This window comes from Toxorhynchites rutilus, chromosome 1 (assembly GCF_029784135.1).
Source record: "Toxorhynchites rutilus septentrionalis strain SRP chromosome 1, ASM2978413v1, whole genome shotgun sequence".
NCBI lineage: Eukaryota > Metazoa > Arthropoda > Insecta > Diptera > Culicidae > Toxorhynchites > Toxorhynchites rutilus.
This window is the reverse complement of record NC_073744.1, coordinates 74,170,831-74,187,794: the sequence shown is the minus strand read 5'-3', so window position 1 is coordinate 74,187,794 and position 16,964 is coordinate 74,170,831. Positions and strand designations below refer to the sequence as shown.

The 16,964-nt window shown below is 37.8% G+C and overlaps 1 protein-coding gene across 6 annotated transcripts in view; it reads right to left on the bottom strand.

Annotated features, from left to right (window-relative positions):
- Nucleotides 1-16,964, bottom strand: part of LOC129762854 (uncharacterized) — a 565,660-nt gene that overhangs the window by 53,213 nt on the left and 495,483 nt on the right. The window contains exon 9 of one of the 6 annotated variants that reach the window (XR_008740728.1): nucleotides 14,567-15,836. The exons of the other annotated variants lie outside the window; for them this stretch is intronic. The gene's annotated coding sequence lies outside the window, so the exon portion shown is untranslated. The remainder of the gene's footprint in view (nucleotides 1-14,566; nucleotides 15,837-16,964) is intronic. 6 annotated transcript variants of the gene reach the window in all.

The window sequence follows — 16,964 nt, the reverse complement described above, 5'->3', positions numbered from 1 at the left end:
ACACCATTCGGCTGACAGACTTCATGATTCAGGAAGAATCATGAAAAGAAAGAGAAAATTGAGAAAGACCCTACTCTGAAACATCGAAAAATAACGGATTTTTGTGATTTTTTTTTCGGATGTTGGAGTTAAAATTGAGTGTTGGGACATTTTGATGATTGATTGAGGTATATTTGAAAATGTATTTTTTATTCGTTTGGATGGAAATATGGTAATAATTATGCTGTTGGCAACGTGAATGCTCTCCCTAAAACAGTTCCTTGCTGGTGGTACGATTCTTTTTAAAGAATCTAGTGGATCGATCTGGCTGATTTTTTTTCAGCATGTGCAAATTAATTGTCCAAGTTCTTACATGGCGGTTTTTGAAAATTCGAATAATTAGCAAAATGGCGAATAATTATTAAAATGAACAAAAATTAGCTGATTTACAGAAAAAACAGTTATTTAAAAAAAAAGAAAATAAGGTCTTAAAAGTCGACTACGAAAAAATTTAGATAAGGTACACCGGGGCAATTTGAAACATGGGGTAAGTTTTAATGGAAGCGATAACTTTTACTAGAAATGATTGATTGGCGTGATATATATTTTTTCAGTAAACAGTACCTTTCAATCAACCTTATGACAGTCATAACCAGATTATAGAAATGCGTTAGCACAATCTGTGCTTTTGTTTACTTTTCGTAGCTCGCGAAATCACTGATTTTTATTAAAAATAAATCAAATAGTGATAATTAAGTGATCTTGAGAACTAAACCGAAAATTATTTTTTCCGTGTAGCACTCGGAGCATTTCAAATTACTACATGTTTTTTTCCATCAGAATCGACTATTGTTTACACTTTGCTTAAGGTTTCAAGGTATGAACTGGACGTTATTTACCGGTGATTTCTGTATGAATGAATGAAGATAAACTCAAAAAATAAGAAACATTTTTATTTCGTTCCTCAGTAGGTCAGACAAGTCAGACAACGCAAATTTTCTACTATTTTCTACTCCCTCTTCTCTACATAACACGTAACAAATGATAATTTGCCTAAAATATATATTCATTGCCCTTTTTTCTGTTCCTCTATATGCTGGAACAGCTAGTTTCGATTCTGGGACCGAAAGAAGTGTGTTTCCTGAGCCAAGAAGATAAAGCACGTGTTGCTTTATCTTGATAGCAACTGATAGCAAGCTTGATAGCAACCAGTAAGCAGGCACCGATTAATCTCGTATATTGCGTTTATCTACCGTTTATCTACATTATTTTCACCTTGGTCATGCTGAAGCATCAATACAATACGAACAATGCTCAGGAACGCACTGTTCGTCGAACGCATTTTCTCACGACTTCGATTTTAAAAGGTAGTGCGATCTGCCTGAATTCGGAATTATCCGGTGTCAAGAAATAATCAAGGAATCGAGGAATAATAATGATTGCTGGTAATCATAATTAATGTGGATGAAGGACCAGACGAGAACCCACGTTTTCAGAAGGTCATAGATATCTTCGATGTATCATTGAATTTGAATCTTGATCTTGATATTTGTCGCTACCAATGCACCAGGATGCTGTGGATTGCCCGTAAAAGTTTAATATATTGTGTCCGCAACCTCCCAAATCGATGAAACGGAATTTGTGGAAATGTAACGTAGAGTAGTGCGGGGCAAAAGTGCGCGTTGGCCTTTTTGAAGCGAACGAGCATACAAATTCGACAACAGTGTATTCGTTTGATACATTATTGCACCAGCAGCTCACATATATAAACAAGATACATTTCATGAAAGTGGCAAAAACTTATGAGGTAAAAAGAGTTTTGCGATGTTTTCATCTATTTTTTTCAGTTTTGAAGACAACGATTTATTTACCTAAAATAACTGGAAAGTTCGAAACTACACTGTCAAGGAAACCTTAATTCTCTAGTAAGGGATAGTGCGTATTCGTTTTGTGAGAAATTTCAAGAGCGTTTTTTTAAAACATTCGATTAGTTCAAAAATTGCTTGTGAGGCAAAGGTGCGCAGTGGCTGTGGGGTAAAAGTTCGTACTAGCGTTTTGTTCTGAAAAAATTTATGAAATTTTTTCAACAAATTTTTTAACGAGAACCACAAGAAGAAAACTGTTTTGAAGAAATGCACTCCAGAAATGTTCAAATGACCCGACAGAGGCTTCGGAAGGAGGTCTCGAAGCGTCGGATTGCGGCAGACCTCGGTATTTCTGAATCAGCTCTGAGGAAGAGGCTCATATCAGAAAGTGATTTATGATTTGAATCTTGTTTTATTGACATTTCTTCTTCTGCTAGGATGTGCCAGCGAGCAGATAGGGTGGTTCAGACCAGTATTTACGAGTGAGGATCTGGCGAACCATTGCAAAGCACCGGACAAAGCTTTCTATGGTATGACTCTCAAAAATTTGAGGCACCTGTCGTTTGATTTTGCGGAAGCCACAACCTTCAGCACGAATTCAACCAAGTTGCAAAACTGGCAGGAAAGTATTGGGCTTCTAGCTTCATGAGGAACCATCGTCTGTCTCTTCGAACCCTAAAACAGCACAACGAAGCAACAGCGCTCCAAGGCAAAGCGTCGGAATCCACCAAGAAGAGGAATAAAAATAAATAATTGCTTAAAACTAATTCAAAATGAACGTTTATGCTTCGTTCATGTTTATATTTTCAAAATGAACTTCAAATAAATATTGTTTTATTTTTCAACAATGAGTTTCAAATAAATCAAGTGAAGGTAACTATGTATTTATAAACTTGATCTATATAAATACAAATGATTTGGTGTCCGTTCCTCACGATTTAACTCAATAACGGAGCTTTTGAACAGTCAGTATCAGGATTGATGCGTCTTAGTCTGCATCAGGTTTATATGTCCAAAAAGTGATCATATACCGCGAGTATAGATTACGTACATAAAAATAATTTCTGTGGGAACTTGAATGTTCGAAATGATTTATATCAATTGTGGGTGGGACGAAGTTCGCCGGGTCAGTTAGTTTGTTAATAGAAACTAATTCTGTTTCAAATGTTGGACATTTTCGGATATCTTATATTGTCAGTCTTCCAAAAATTTCCACGTGGTATGTTCGACCACAACACCCACTCTTCTCCACCCATAAAAAACCATAGAACACCCCCTCCTGCCTACTGGATAGTGCCTACACTCTCTAGTAATGATGCTTCTCCCGCTTCTGTTGATAAAGCATTTATATTTGGTATAAGTTATCTCAGAAGTTCAATTCAATAAGAGCGCACCTTTGCCCCGTGCGGTGCGCACTTTGTCCTCACTATGGGGCAAAGGCATTTTTCTTTTTGTATTAAAATTGGTATTTGTCCAATTACAAACACAACTCGAGAAATTCTTGTACTACGTTTCGAAGGTAATATATGTAGTTACAATTTGGTTAGCAAACGGATTTTTTTTACTTTTATTTCAAGCGTTATTGGACGACAAAAGTTAGGTGCGCACCTTTGCCCCGCATTACTCTAATGTAAATGTAATTATGTATCGACATGAACTGCATTGCATTGAACCAAGGATTAGTCACTTTTATGTAAACCAACATCAATTCATACCAGCCCATGTTCCTCTCAGTTCAACGCCAGATGGATTGAAAGCACCAATCCCAACAGATGTGAACAGCACCATGTCAGATAGTAGTAAAGAGTTGTGGGTGTAAAGACATGGGTCATTTACGCAACTTTCCGTACTTGAAATATTCTAAAAACAATTAGGCTACTTTTTGGAAAAATATTTTTAAAAAATTTAATTGAAAATAAAATATTTTGAAAATTAAAATTATTTTTTCCCGAAAACATGTGTTTTTAAAAATCTGAAATAAATAGATATAAATAGCCCTTTAAATTCACAACAAGTCACCCATACATCGGAAGATGGGCACATTTACATGGAAAAATTTTTTCGAACACTTTTTTTTTTTCCTTTGAAAAAATATCATTCATGTTTAATTCGTAACATTTTTATGTATAAATTATCGCAATTTACATGCTCTGCTAACTTTTCCCTATTTAAAAACATGTCAAGAACATGTCAAACGTGAGAATTTACACACAAAAATGTTACGAGCAAAACATTAGTTTTTCCAGGAGTCTTCATACAAAAATGACTTATATTCCAAAAACTATAACAGATAGAAAGTTGACGTCTTCGACAAAAGTTCATATTTTAATAAGATCTAAAACTTTGTTGAATTTTTTTTGCAAAGCAAATATAAAAAAAGTTGTTGTTAGAAAAACTGTTTCCCTGTAAAAGTGCCCATCTTCTGATGTATGGACAATTTGTTGGAAATTGTAAGGGCTATTGATATATATATTTTTGGGAATTTAAAAAAAAACGTTTTTGAGAAAAAATAATTTTGATTTTTTAAATAACTTTTTTGTCAGCGAAATTTTTTTCCAAAAAATTTTTGGTATTTTTTTTGTAAAAATTTAAACCCTTTCTTACCTTTCATCCTTTGACAAGGATTTTGTAGGTATCATAGTTCTTAAGTTATAATTTTTTTTTTGAATTAAGAAAAATAATTTGGCTTTTTTCCAAAAAGTAGTCTAATTATTTTTCGAATATTTCAAGTATGCAAAAGTTGGTTAAATGACCCATGTCTTTACACCCACAACGTTTCAGTACTATCTGAGATGGTGCTGCCAACGGCCAATCGAAATTGGCATGAAATTCGTCAGTTTTTTTTTATCCCATTTATTTATTTAAGGCTCATTAACATTTTAGCTGTAACAGAGCCGAATTTTAATCGTGTCACATATCACATGGTTATCATATCTATAATTAGTACATTACACAATTGCCATTCGCCAGTATTTCTTCTATGCCATTACATATGGTACATTTACACAGTAGCCATTTAGGCGTAAGAGTATTCTTTCTGTTATTCCATTATCCAGTTAGACTACCGGACAGCGGAGACAGTTGATTGATCATTGTTGAGTTATTTATAGAACAGCAGCCCGATGTGTCTTGCAGAGCAGAGCAGTTGTATGGATGAATCGATCTTATTTCGACCGTGGATCGATCTCCATCGCTGATGATTGTTGCGTGGACGTAGCTATTCTGTAACAACACAAAGATGGTCAATGAGGGTCCTGAGTTTTGAACTCACGATCGATCGCTTACTAAGCGAACGCGCAACCAATGTGGCTACGGAGACCCCCAAATGCGTCAGTTATCTCAAAGAAAAATTATTGTTAAAAATCGACTTTTCAGACGGAAAAACGAGCAGCGCAAAAAAAAAAATTTTTCGAGATAACAGTAAATCTTGATTTGTCATGCAATTTTAAGACATTTGCCATCAAAAAAAACCCCGATTTAAGGTGATTTTTCACTAATAAATGATGTTCGAATGAGCGAATACTTTGCATAGGGTATATTATCGTGCAAATCAACATTTCGCAACAAGTTCCGAATGAAAAAAACGAAATAACTGTTTTTATTGGCACTTAAAACCATATGTTTCGTCTCGTATTCCGTATTCTCGTATTCCGAAAAAAAAGTCCCAGTGTCGATTTTTGACAAAATTTTTTTTTTCGAGATGACACTAAATCTCGACGTTTTAAAAAACTCAAATTTTGACCGCTTTGCGCCAATCTCCCTTAAGTCCGATCGAGCTGATATTCGGCATAGGGTGTTTTTTCGAGGTGGTGAACATTTTGTACAGGGGCACTTTTTGAAATTTTAGGGTCGATTTTTTCCCATACATTCATTGGCACCCTAGTGTATATACATCACAGCAAATATAAAAATGTTATAGCTTCGAAATAATGTATGTTTCATCATCGGGTGTTCATTCATTACCAAGTCTTCCAAAAATCACAAAAAAAAATTTATGTTGCACTTTGCTTTTGTGATTTTTTTGTTGTTGAGTGTATAATATTAATTGCTTAATACAGCCCTGCTTAAGGGGTGAAAAAAGTAGTCATGTCATTTCATCCACCTTGTCGAAAACCCTACACGTTGCTAAAACAAAACCTATCCCCCCGACCAACCGTTAGAGGTGCAAATACACGATTTTAGTCTCTTCTCCCGACTGGTCTGGAGATATGACTAAGTAGCCATCAACCGGCCGAAATATCATCATCTCTCGGGGGGGAAGTGCGGATCCGCCATCCTCATTTTAGTACCATTTTAGGGGCCGATGTCCAATGTATGTGTGTGTGTGTGTATAAGCACGTCCATTGCCACTTCCACGGAACTGGTGGCACGAGAAACATCCCAGGGGCGAGAGCGAATTATTTATGAAAAATAAAAACCGGAGAATATCCCGTAAACGAAGTGGTAATAACAACACCGGCGATGAAATGATTTACCGGTGCGCTCCGGTAAATTGCGTCGTTTCACGGAATTCCGGATAAGACCGGCCCTAGATGCGAGAAAACAGGGGGAGAAAAACAGACTGCGGGATACCGTACCTTTTGCGAAGAGCGTCGGTATGATTTACAGCCGGCTCCGGGGTTAAAACTTTGGCCCCTCTCGTGGGGAGAAAGCACCCACCCACCCATCCAGCGCGGTGGTTTGGGCCAAATTTTATTGCTGTCGAGGATAATTAACTTTTCGCTGGCAACGACGACGACAAAAAAATATATGTTCATCTTCACGCGTTTTCATTACGTGCATGTTCGGACACGTGGGCGAGGACCAGATTAGGAAAGTTGTCCCCGACGAAATTGGATTGTTCGTGTGACACTTTTACAGCGGTTTATGATTAATTTTCTGCAGATTCATCGCATCGGAAATTGAAAAAGATATGAAGACGGTTTTATATTTCCGACCATTTTGGGAGCGGCCATTCGGTTGGAATGAAATCATCAAAACGGATGAAATGGTCGAGATGATCTTACCTGCAGTTGAACACATTCAGCGGTATTTTTTTCAGGTCTGTGTGCAAAAAAAGGATTCAGTCTTCTCTATTCTACTGTCACAACATCATGTCTCAATAAAAACGAGCACTATCCGAGAACCAAAGACTGCAAAAATCAACAAATTTTAACGGAAACTAAAAGCAGAAAGATAATGGGAGTGGAAGGACTCGGGTCACAGAGCAACGGGAAAGGTCAGTGTTAGTTCCGGAGGAATAAATCTAGAAACTCATGCACTTTCCTCGGTTCAATCATTAGTTCTGCTATCTGGCACTGGCATTCGCCGGTCGAAGAAGAAAACAACAAACACACAAACAGAAACAGATCCAAAAACCAATAATCGTCTCTATTCCCTATAGGAGGCGAGCTGTCTTTGAAGTTTCGAACGAGACCTCAAAACCGTGGTGGTGGGTAAGTTTAGTGGGGCAAAACAAAATCAATTATATACAGAATGCCATCACGTTGGTCTGGAAAACCGAAAATCTACAGTTTCCCACCCACACTCACACACACACACACACACACACGCATGAACACACACATACAGTCGCTCTTTCTCGACGATGGCTTCAGGGGGAAAACATCCGTGCGATGGTACACAACGACATCTGATCAACGGGCAAAATTTTCCGCCAGTCATGGGTAACAATCGTGGAGGGGCGGGAGAGATAACTTATAGCTGTTGTTGTTGTTGTTTGTGTTGCTTGGGGTCGGGGGCAGAAAAGTGGGGGATTTGATAAATTTCATTAACAAGTGTCACGGGGTCTTGCATTCCCTAACGAACTGGGAGCAACGAGCGAGCGGTTGGGAAACTATTGGAAAGATAACTAATCTACACCGCTATATCTATCTACGGAAGGGTGCTTTCGACGGCTTCGGGAGATAATGAGATAGTCATTCGAGTGGAACAGAGCGGGCCGTTCCGGGGGGATTCTCGTATTTATGGTTTTGGGTTATTTTGTTGTCCGAGAAGTGTTCAGTTTCTGTTTTCAATTCATTCTATTTGTTACTTGTGGATATTCAAAACTTTGAAATGCTGTAGTTTCGTCAAATATTAGGTTGGGAGAAACAAATCCATTATTTTTGCGTGTAATTCAAAACTTTCTCCAAGATGTTCCGGATTGTCCGATTTTATGTGCACCGTTTTGTTGTATTATTTATTGTCAGTTTAAAGGTAATAAAGCCTCTCCAATACACCAACAATTAGATTTCAGTGCATGTTTTGACATCCTGACATCCATTGGATGAGCTTAAAAATAACAAACAAAAACAAATATGCCATAGCAATATAAGAACAATATGAGAGAGCGAACAAGAGACCTGTTTAGTATTTAGTATAAATATAAAAAAGAATTCAAATTGAAATTATGTGTACCTCAAATGAATTCCTTGAGTAGCTAAAGTTAGGGTCATATGTTACCTACGTTACATTCAAGCTCACACCAGAATGAAAACGATCTAAACCAGCGGTTCTCAAACTATTTTGGGCAAGGGACCCCTTCTCCAGAATGAAGTCATACCTCAGAATTTCTTTGAAAATCCTGTCTTAAGTTTTTTCTTACTAAATAATCATCACTTTAGAAATATTGCAGCTAGTTCAATGAGTAAACTTGACACTATTTTTTCATCATATTCAACAAAATAAATAGATAAAGATTTTGGTAAATATCAAGTGTAATTAATAATTATTAATACATATTACTCACAAACTAAAAAAAACATTCAAATCGCAAACCAATCTATCCGCAACTAATAAAAAATCAAAATACGGTTCAATATTGGTTAGTGATAGCCTTAAATCTCCGCGTTCGTTGATTTTCAAATGGTTTCTTCGGTTTCGGGTTGTTTGTAACCACACTGAAGCCTTTTTCGGCAAGATATCATGATGGAAAAACGAGAAGATATTTTCCGGCAATGTGTGTTTCAATGTTGCGTTATAACCAGACCTTATGGCAACCTTGGTTGTACTCCTGCATCATCTTGCATTATCACCTTGGCTCATTCTATGGCTGTGATATAGTACAGATTTATTATCCATTGATGAAATTGAAAATATCGAAGATCCTAAAACATCTCAGTAAAATGCTTATGTAATGCGTCCAAGTGAGTGACATATGATAATATAACATGATCTCGAAGCTTTCGTGATAATTTTGACAAATGCAGGAACTGTGAATATTCTTTTCTGCTTAAATTTTGATTTAAAAATTTTGTCCGATATTATTGATATTGTTTCAATCAAGTTGAAACCCTGCAGCTGAAACACAAATTCAGAAAAGCAGAAAATCTAGCTATGCAAGTGGTCAGCGGACTTCAGCTTGTAGAAGTAACCGAGTAAATATTTCGTCGTTTTTCTCATATAGCTGAGCAAAAAATCGAGAGTTCAAAGTATTGTTTCGAAGCTTATTGATAGTACTTATAACATATTGCAAAGACTGATGCGATCTAGGGCTCAGATTTTTACTCAGATACTGAATGCTGTCTGTGAATCACGCAGTGAATGACCAAGATCTCTCGCAGTTGTAACTTTCAGTGACATTGTGACTGATGACAATGTTCTTCCATGGAATACTTTGTCGGTAAAAACCGTTCCACGGTCTAAAAGACCGATTCTCCTCTGTCTCCATATGTGTAGCAAAAACCATTTCTTGGCACATATTTTCATCTATAATATATCGAACATACCCAAACAACAAACGCATGGAAACGAAAGTTACGTATCGTTCATTCTGAGAGTCGCGTAGCATTTTGTATTTCTGGTACGATTTGCGATTAAATACCTCTTCAATGTACTCCACACTTTGAAAAATCTGCTAGGAAAAACGGCTGAACGTATCAATATGGAACGTTCGCCGATGTTGATGTTGCAGAATTTCAGCAACTTTTGTAAAGCACTGAAAAATCTTTTTTTGGAACTTTTTTAAAATCGATGCAAAAAATTAAAAAAAAAATTTTTCGTCAAAGTAACAAATTATCCTTGTGCATAATTTATAATTCATCATCATAGACGAAGGGGTAATTATTCATTCAAACTAAAATATCTCTGTATGGATATGTCCTACAGGAACGTTCTAAGAACCAAATGAAAGCTGGTTAAGGATGTGATGGTGAGATTAATAGCAAAAAATTGTGTTAGTCCACAAAATCTTTGAAAGACAAAAAACATCTATTTTTTATTCCTTCTCCGTATTGTTGTCCACTACACCTACACACACCAAGATAAAAATAGGTACGTAAAATGTTCTAATACCAGAAACTTGTAGCTTTAAAATGTATAATAATGTATATCCTATCGATATGCGTAAATTGTTCACGAAGTTACAGCTTGTCAAAAATCACTTAAAATTTTCGACTTCGCACTCTGTTCCTGTATTTTTTTTTTGTCGAGTGCATATTTACCTTGATCAATGCATAGAAGTCATTACAAGAGATGGAATAAAAATGCAGACGCGTTTTTTTTAATTTTCCTAGTGTTAAAAGGGGTCGATTTTCAGACCTCGTCGACCTCCAAAATCAATTTTCGTTTATGTCGATGATCTAAACGATATAATAATCACACACATGTACCATCTTATTTGAAAGTTCCACGTAAAGTTAGTTTAAGTCAGAAGTCCATAGAAAAGAGACGTACAACAAATAAACGGTTCCTTTTTACAATCCGAGATTCTTAGAGTACTGTAGTTTTTACAGTTTTCGTGGTTCGAATAACCTGTTCCCGTATTAACACTTTAAGGACCGGGAAGAAATCTGTAAGACATACGTCTGGGACCGCACGGTTTGACCTGTGTAAAGTTACTTGCTTTGCTTTCAAGTTTTTAAGAGGCTTTGCAGTTCATTCGCCTCTATGTGTGAAGTTAGCGGATGAAAGTTTTTGTTGCGTGAAAGTTTCTGTTCAACGTCTTGCTGGATTTAATGAATAATGAATTATTTCAGTTGAAAGAAATTGATTGTTTATCAAGTAGCAACCTTCAAATCCATGCGCATTAGATAGAGAATTGATCATCCATCTTTCCACATAATTATTTTTTTTTCTTGATCGTGACAGAGAAAAGTTATAGACTGAAACGTGAGCATGGGTCAATATGGGAAAATATACAGAATTTTGAAAACCAAAAAAAGTTGTTCGAATACCTTGCGGCATACACGGCCCAGACCGAGAAAGATATAGATTCACATTTATGTTCCCTTTTTTACTCTTAGAAAACACTTTCCAACTTCATTTTATGATGAGGTGTAATATTATTACGCATTTATCCAACAGCACTAGTGACTAGGTGGATAGCGTGGTCGTGTAAAATAGCCCTGCGTTCCAGCCGGCCTTGGATCGATCCCCGTTGAAATCGTTTGGATCTGTTTTTGGTTCAAACAATAAGTTTGCGTTCAGTTTGAGAGAAAGAGATGTCTGATCTCATACATACAAATATTTTAAAGCTTTTGAAAAATATACTTTTATTTGTTCATTTCACCCTTCAGCACACGAAAACGCATTTTTTCTGCCGGAGATGAAATGTTTTCTGAAGAAATCGATTTTCATAATTTTCTCTAATCCCAATATCTTGTCACTCAGAAAGTTCTGCAATGCGAGGAAAAGGTAGTAATCGCTTGGTGTCAAGTCCGGACTATATGGTGAATGCATTGAAACTTCCCAACCAAGTTCCTGAAGTTTCTGGCGAGTCACTACAGACGTGTGTGGCCTTGCGTTGTCCTGATGGAACACAACACCTCTTCTGTTGTCCAATTCTGGCTGTTTCTGGTCAATCCCTAGAGCTTCAAAGTGTCTAGTTGTTGACAGCAGATATCTGAACATAGTTTTTGGCTATACGGAAGCATTTCATAATAAATTATTCTTTTAAAGTTCCACCAAATACACAGCAGAACCTTCCTGACCGTTGGTCCTGGTTTGGCCAACGTTTGAGAGCTGCTTAACTACGCATTGATCGTTTTCGCACAATATTGTCGTATGAAACAAATTTATCATCCCCAATCTCTATCCGTTTGAAAAAAGGGTCGATTCCGTTCCGTTTGGCTAAGATTTCACAGATGAAGATTCGATTCATCAAGTTTATTTGGTCTTAATTTGTTTTGCACAAAAATATCGAGCTTCTTTTTGAATCCAGCTTTGCGCAAATGGTTTAAACGGTTTTATAGTCGATTTTTAGCCTCTGGGCAATGCTATGATCACCAACCGGTCAGCTTCGATTGTTTCTGTGATTTCCATTATGTGGATTTCTTTTCACCCAACCTCATATTTCAAACATACAAAAAGGGGGTATGTTCGATTTTGGCGCTTTCAAGTCGCAAAAGCTGGATTTGTTGAGGAGCAACATAGTCGACAGCTTGGTAGCAACGTTGCAACTTAGTAACAATGTATTAACATAGTTACCTTGTTGAGTAGTTTTCAATAAAGAATTTTTCATTACTTGTTCAAACCTCACTAAACACATACGTGTTTCAATGTGAATTCAAGTTTTGACGTAGAACTACGTCTTTCAGGAAAGGTGCCAAATCAGAAAACAGGTCACGTTTCTATGAAATAAAGTTAACGTTAATAACTATTCTCACAGCGAACGGGTTCTGATGATTTGCATACCAATTGAATTGGAAATTCTCTAAGATTTGTTTGATATGCAATACATTACAATTCCCCAATCCCTACACGTTTTAAATTAATGAAAACTGGAATCATTCCCATTTTCCCATACATTTGTTCTGTAGATTTGTGTGCTTCCCACACCCGTACCGTCAATAACGAGCAACTAATACAGTCGTTTCTGCCCGTTTCCAACTTATTTGGCATAAATAAGCCACCCACGATTTGAACCCACACCACTTTTCGTTTGGTGGTCATCGAAGCAACATCGTTGCTGGCGAACATCGAGCGAGAATGGATTCTTTCCCTGTCCAGATAGACAAGGGAAGGAGGAGTATGGAGTAGAGTTTCTTTTCACTGATGGAATGGAATGAAACACAGTTGCGAGCGATGAGTAAGTGAGTGCAGCACAACGAGTGGACAACACTCATACCTAATATTTTTCCACTCGAAACCTTGAAATAGACCCCTATATTGAAAGGTTAGACGTAGTCCCACGTCAAAACAAGCGGATTGAATAATATAATTCCGTGGTTCTACGTCGAAAATGCGGTCGTCTCCTAGATACAACCTCTAACATTTTTTTTTGTGAGAACCAAGCCAAAAAGCGAAGTTGAACGGTTCCTGGAATGGAGTGGGGAAGAATTCCGAGGCTCAACAATTCCAATTACCAGACATGGTCGTTTGCGGTTCAAGCGCTGCTGAGACGGGAACAACTTTGGAAGTATGTGGACCCAGGGACAGCACCGAATCCTGTGACCGAGGCTTGGATGAACGGCGATGAGAAGGCACTGGCAACGATTCAACTCACTCTGGAGGAAGGTCAGTACAGCATCATCCAGACCAAGACCACGGCCAAAACGACATGGGCAGCGTTGAAGGAACATCACAACAAGGCATCGCTTGGGCAAAAGGTTACCCTCTTGAAACAAATAACGAATCAGAACTACCAAGTGGGAGTATGGAAGAGTATCTCACCGAAATTCTGAAGAATTACGTAAGGTTGGAGAGCTCCGGTTTCAAGATGGAAGAATGTATGAAGGTTGCACTCATTCTACGTGGGCTTCCGGATTCATTTAGTCTCCTGACGACTGCTCTAGAAGCTCGTAATGAAGATGAACTAACAATCGAGATGGTGAAGATCAAACACATTGACGAAGCAGATAAGCAGAAGAAGAAAAGAGGTGGTTCGGAAGAACAGGAAGGTAAAGTGGAAGGTAAAATCCGTGAATACGTCCGTTTTGTGGATAACCAGTTCGGGAAGAAGCCTAAGGTGATTCGATTCGACAGAGGTATCCGGAGGTTCTACGCGCAAGAAGGTATAAAGGCAGAATATACGGCTGGCTATGCACCACAACAAAATGGCGTTGCCGAATGAAAAAATAGGACCTTGAATGAAATGGGGCTATGCATGCTACTGGATGCAGGATTGCCCAGACTATACCAATTATTGACATGTAAACCAGCGTATCGTTTTGAATTTTTCATTGACAATACTTATGAATTTTGAAGTGGTCTTATAGAAACTGGACAGCTGAAATTATCATATTTAAGCCCAATAAATAAACAAACAACTCTTTTGAACGAAATTGACGTTAAATGTACTGTATTCTAAGCATTCAACAATGTATGAATGTATCTTGTGGAGATTCTAACTGATTGTGTTGCAACGAAATAAAATCAGGGTGGTCTTATAGAAGTTGGACAGAATGTATAACAGTATGTATTTGATATGTATTGTATTGTATGCACAAATTGCATCTATATGACATTTGCCTGGAAACTTCAATAACAGCAGGTGTAAGGATATGTTCTCAATTAAATACGATTCTCAAACATTATTTGTTTGTTCCAATTATTTGTGCTTGTCGTTTTTCCAATATTTCAGTTCATATTTCCTTTCCAATATTCAATAATTTCAACGGGCGAATCCCCGGAACGGCAATAGATAAATCTACTACATTCGCTGGAACTACACAACTAGCAGGGGCAGAGACAAGGGTCAAGGGTACAAAATCACGACGGCGAAAGTGCGGAAATTCAGTTGGGCAGGAGTGAGTGAACCGGGGGGTAAATCAATGACCTATGTGCCGATATTCGATAGATACCTGATCCTCTTAAACGTAACTTGACACTGTATAGCTCGTTTCCTCGAGGAGAATCTCGAGCAAGAGGGCAAGAGATATACGGGTCCACTGGCAGGGAAGCTGCCCAGGTTGACTTAACTTCCGTCAAACTGTTTGATGTTTCGATTTAATCTCCATCCACTCAGCGTGTATGCACACATACCCACACAAACAGCTAGAGAAGCATAAGTAGCGCTCCTTCGCAGCCTTCATATCATCACAGAGCTTCGGAATGGAAAGGCTGCCGTGTCTTGTCTGTCAAACGAGACTTTCGTTCGCTCAGTTGTTTCCGCTTCAGCTTCGCCACTTGGCTGAGTTCTAATGCTATTATCTTGTTGGACGCTTTCTGCCTAACTTCAGGATGAGTGACTTGAGTGTGGCAGCTAAAAGTATCACCGGCAGCGAACGATGGGACAATCGCCGTCTCAACGCGGCCAAAATCGGTTCCCCCCGGCTTCCCGTCGTATGTTCATCGTTTTCTTCACCGCCGAACCTCCGTTTTCTCATTGTTTCGATGGGAACTGTTTGGAATAAATTGGTAGCAATAAGGGGGCAAGATTAAAAGTTCTGTATCAAAAGCTTCTGCTTCTGGTTGGGGGTCCTCTTCCTCTCTGCCATCCTCGGATGACTTTGTCAGCTGGTGTGCGGTCCTTTCGTTGTTCCGTTTTTCTCGTCAGCCAGCAGCTTTTTTGGACGGTTTTGGCGTCAGTAACTTTTGCATTCGAAGCAAAAAGGTAGTAGTCTTATGGGTGGAGAGAGCAGTCAGTCACGTTGTCCGACCGAAGAGACGGCTCACCCTCGTCTTTTGCTTTAAAACCAGATTTTGTTCGTTCAGTTATGGAGTGCTTTGCGCTCGGCTATGACTATGTTATTCAAGAGATGGTCCCGCTTTGGTTCTTTTATTTCTTCGCTGTATAACTCACTTGAATGTTTGTATATAAAGTAACGGAGCATTATTTGCGTAAAATTGGAGCGTTTAAGGATTTTGTTTCCCCCAGAGGGATGAGTTTTGAGTAATAGCTCCGGTTGTCAACATCCGTATCAGTCTTTCACTATCTCTGCTACCCACGTTTTTTTTTAACTAACACTAGTTGTGCGTGCGATTACAAGTAGTTCACAATACGGGACTCGACACTAATATACCTAGTTGACGGGTTTTGAAAATCAGTCTTATCATTACGCATTGCATTTACAGCTGCTCGCTGCGAATCCAGAAAGGCGAATTTGAGGCGGAGTTGCAGTAGTTACGCTGCTACAGTTGCAGTAGTTAGTTTGTTCAGAAACGATGGAAAAAGATTAGGTTATTATGGAAGATTAAATAAAAAGTCAACTCAAAACAAACTGAATAATCGTGCAGTAGTAAGGTGGTGATTGTGAAGAATTGAACGAAACACGGGAAAGCGATATTGTCTCATGGGATACGGAAGAAACACCAAAAAAATGGTTCTCGGAAGTACTAGAATTAATTGAATGATAATTGTGTTACTCTAAATTCGCTCATTGTGATTTTCAATATTGAAAGAATTGTGCTCATAAATAATAATACTGTTTCAAAACCAAAATGAATAAGGTTAAAGCTGTCACTACACATGGTAAATAATGAACCAAATTCGCATGGAATAAGTTCTTGTTCTAAAGATAATGGTCTGTGATAAAATACGACGTGACGCAATGTGCCAAAGCTATGTTCATAGAAGGATAATCCGCATTTCCAACCAGAAAACTATAAATGTTTCCAACTGAACAAAATTAACTGAGCTGGTCAGAGATGAACCAGCCTTCGGCTGAAAATCTCTTTAACACTAAACCTACCACGAGGGGTCAAATGACCCTCTTTCAACTTTTAGTCAAAATTTTCTTGCAAATAACATTGTCACAACATCATTTGCCTACACTACTTTTCCTAAAACATACATTGAATGTATTTTTCAGTGTTTACTCCTCTCTGAGAAATATATGTAATCTGTCCTAACTACCGCAACGGGTCATTTGACCCTTGCAAACATTTATATGATATCAAAAAGATTTGTATGTGTGATTGTGACACAAAACCAGTGCGTTACACATTGTTTGCTATTGCTTTATATATTTTGTTGTATTTGTGAATGAATAGTGAATGATCAGAATTAATTGTATTGCTGACTATCCAAGCGAGCTAACAGTAACCATTCCAAGCTACAGTGCTGTTTTGCGTATCAAAAATGGTGATTTCAATATTTTGCTAATAATTGTTATCCCAAAATGTCAAAATATACAGGAGAAATATGGTATGCCACGTTTCCTTACAAAACTTAATAAATCGAGTCATTGTTCACTAACTAGTCATAAAGGGTCACTTGACCCGCTGTGGTAAGAATAGGTATACATGAAACATCAATAG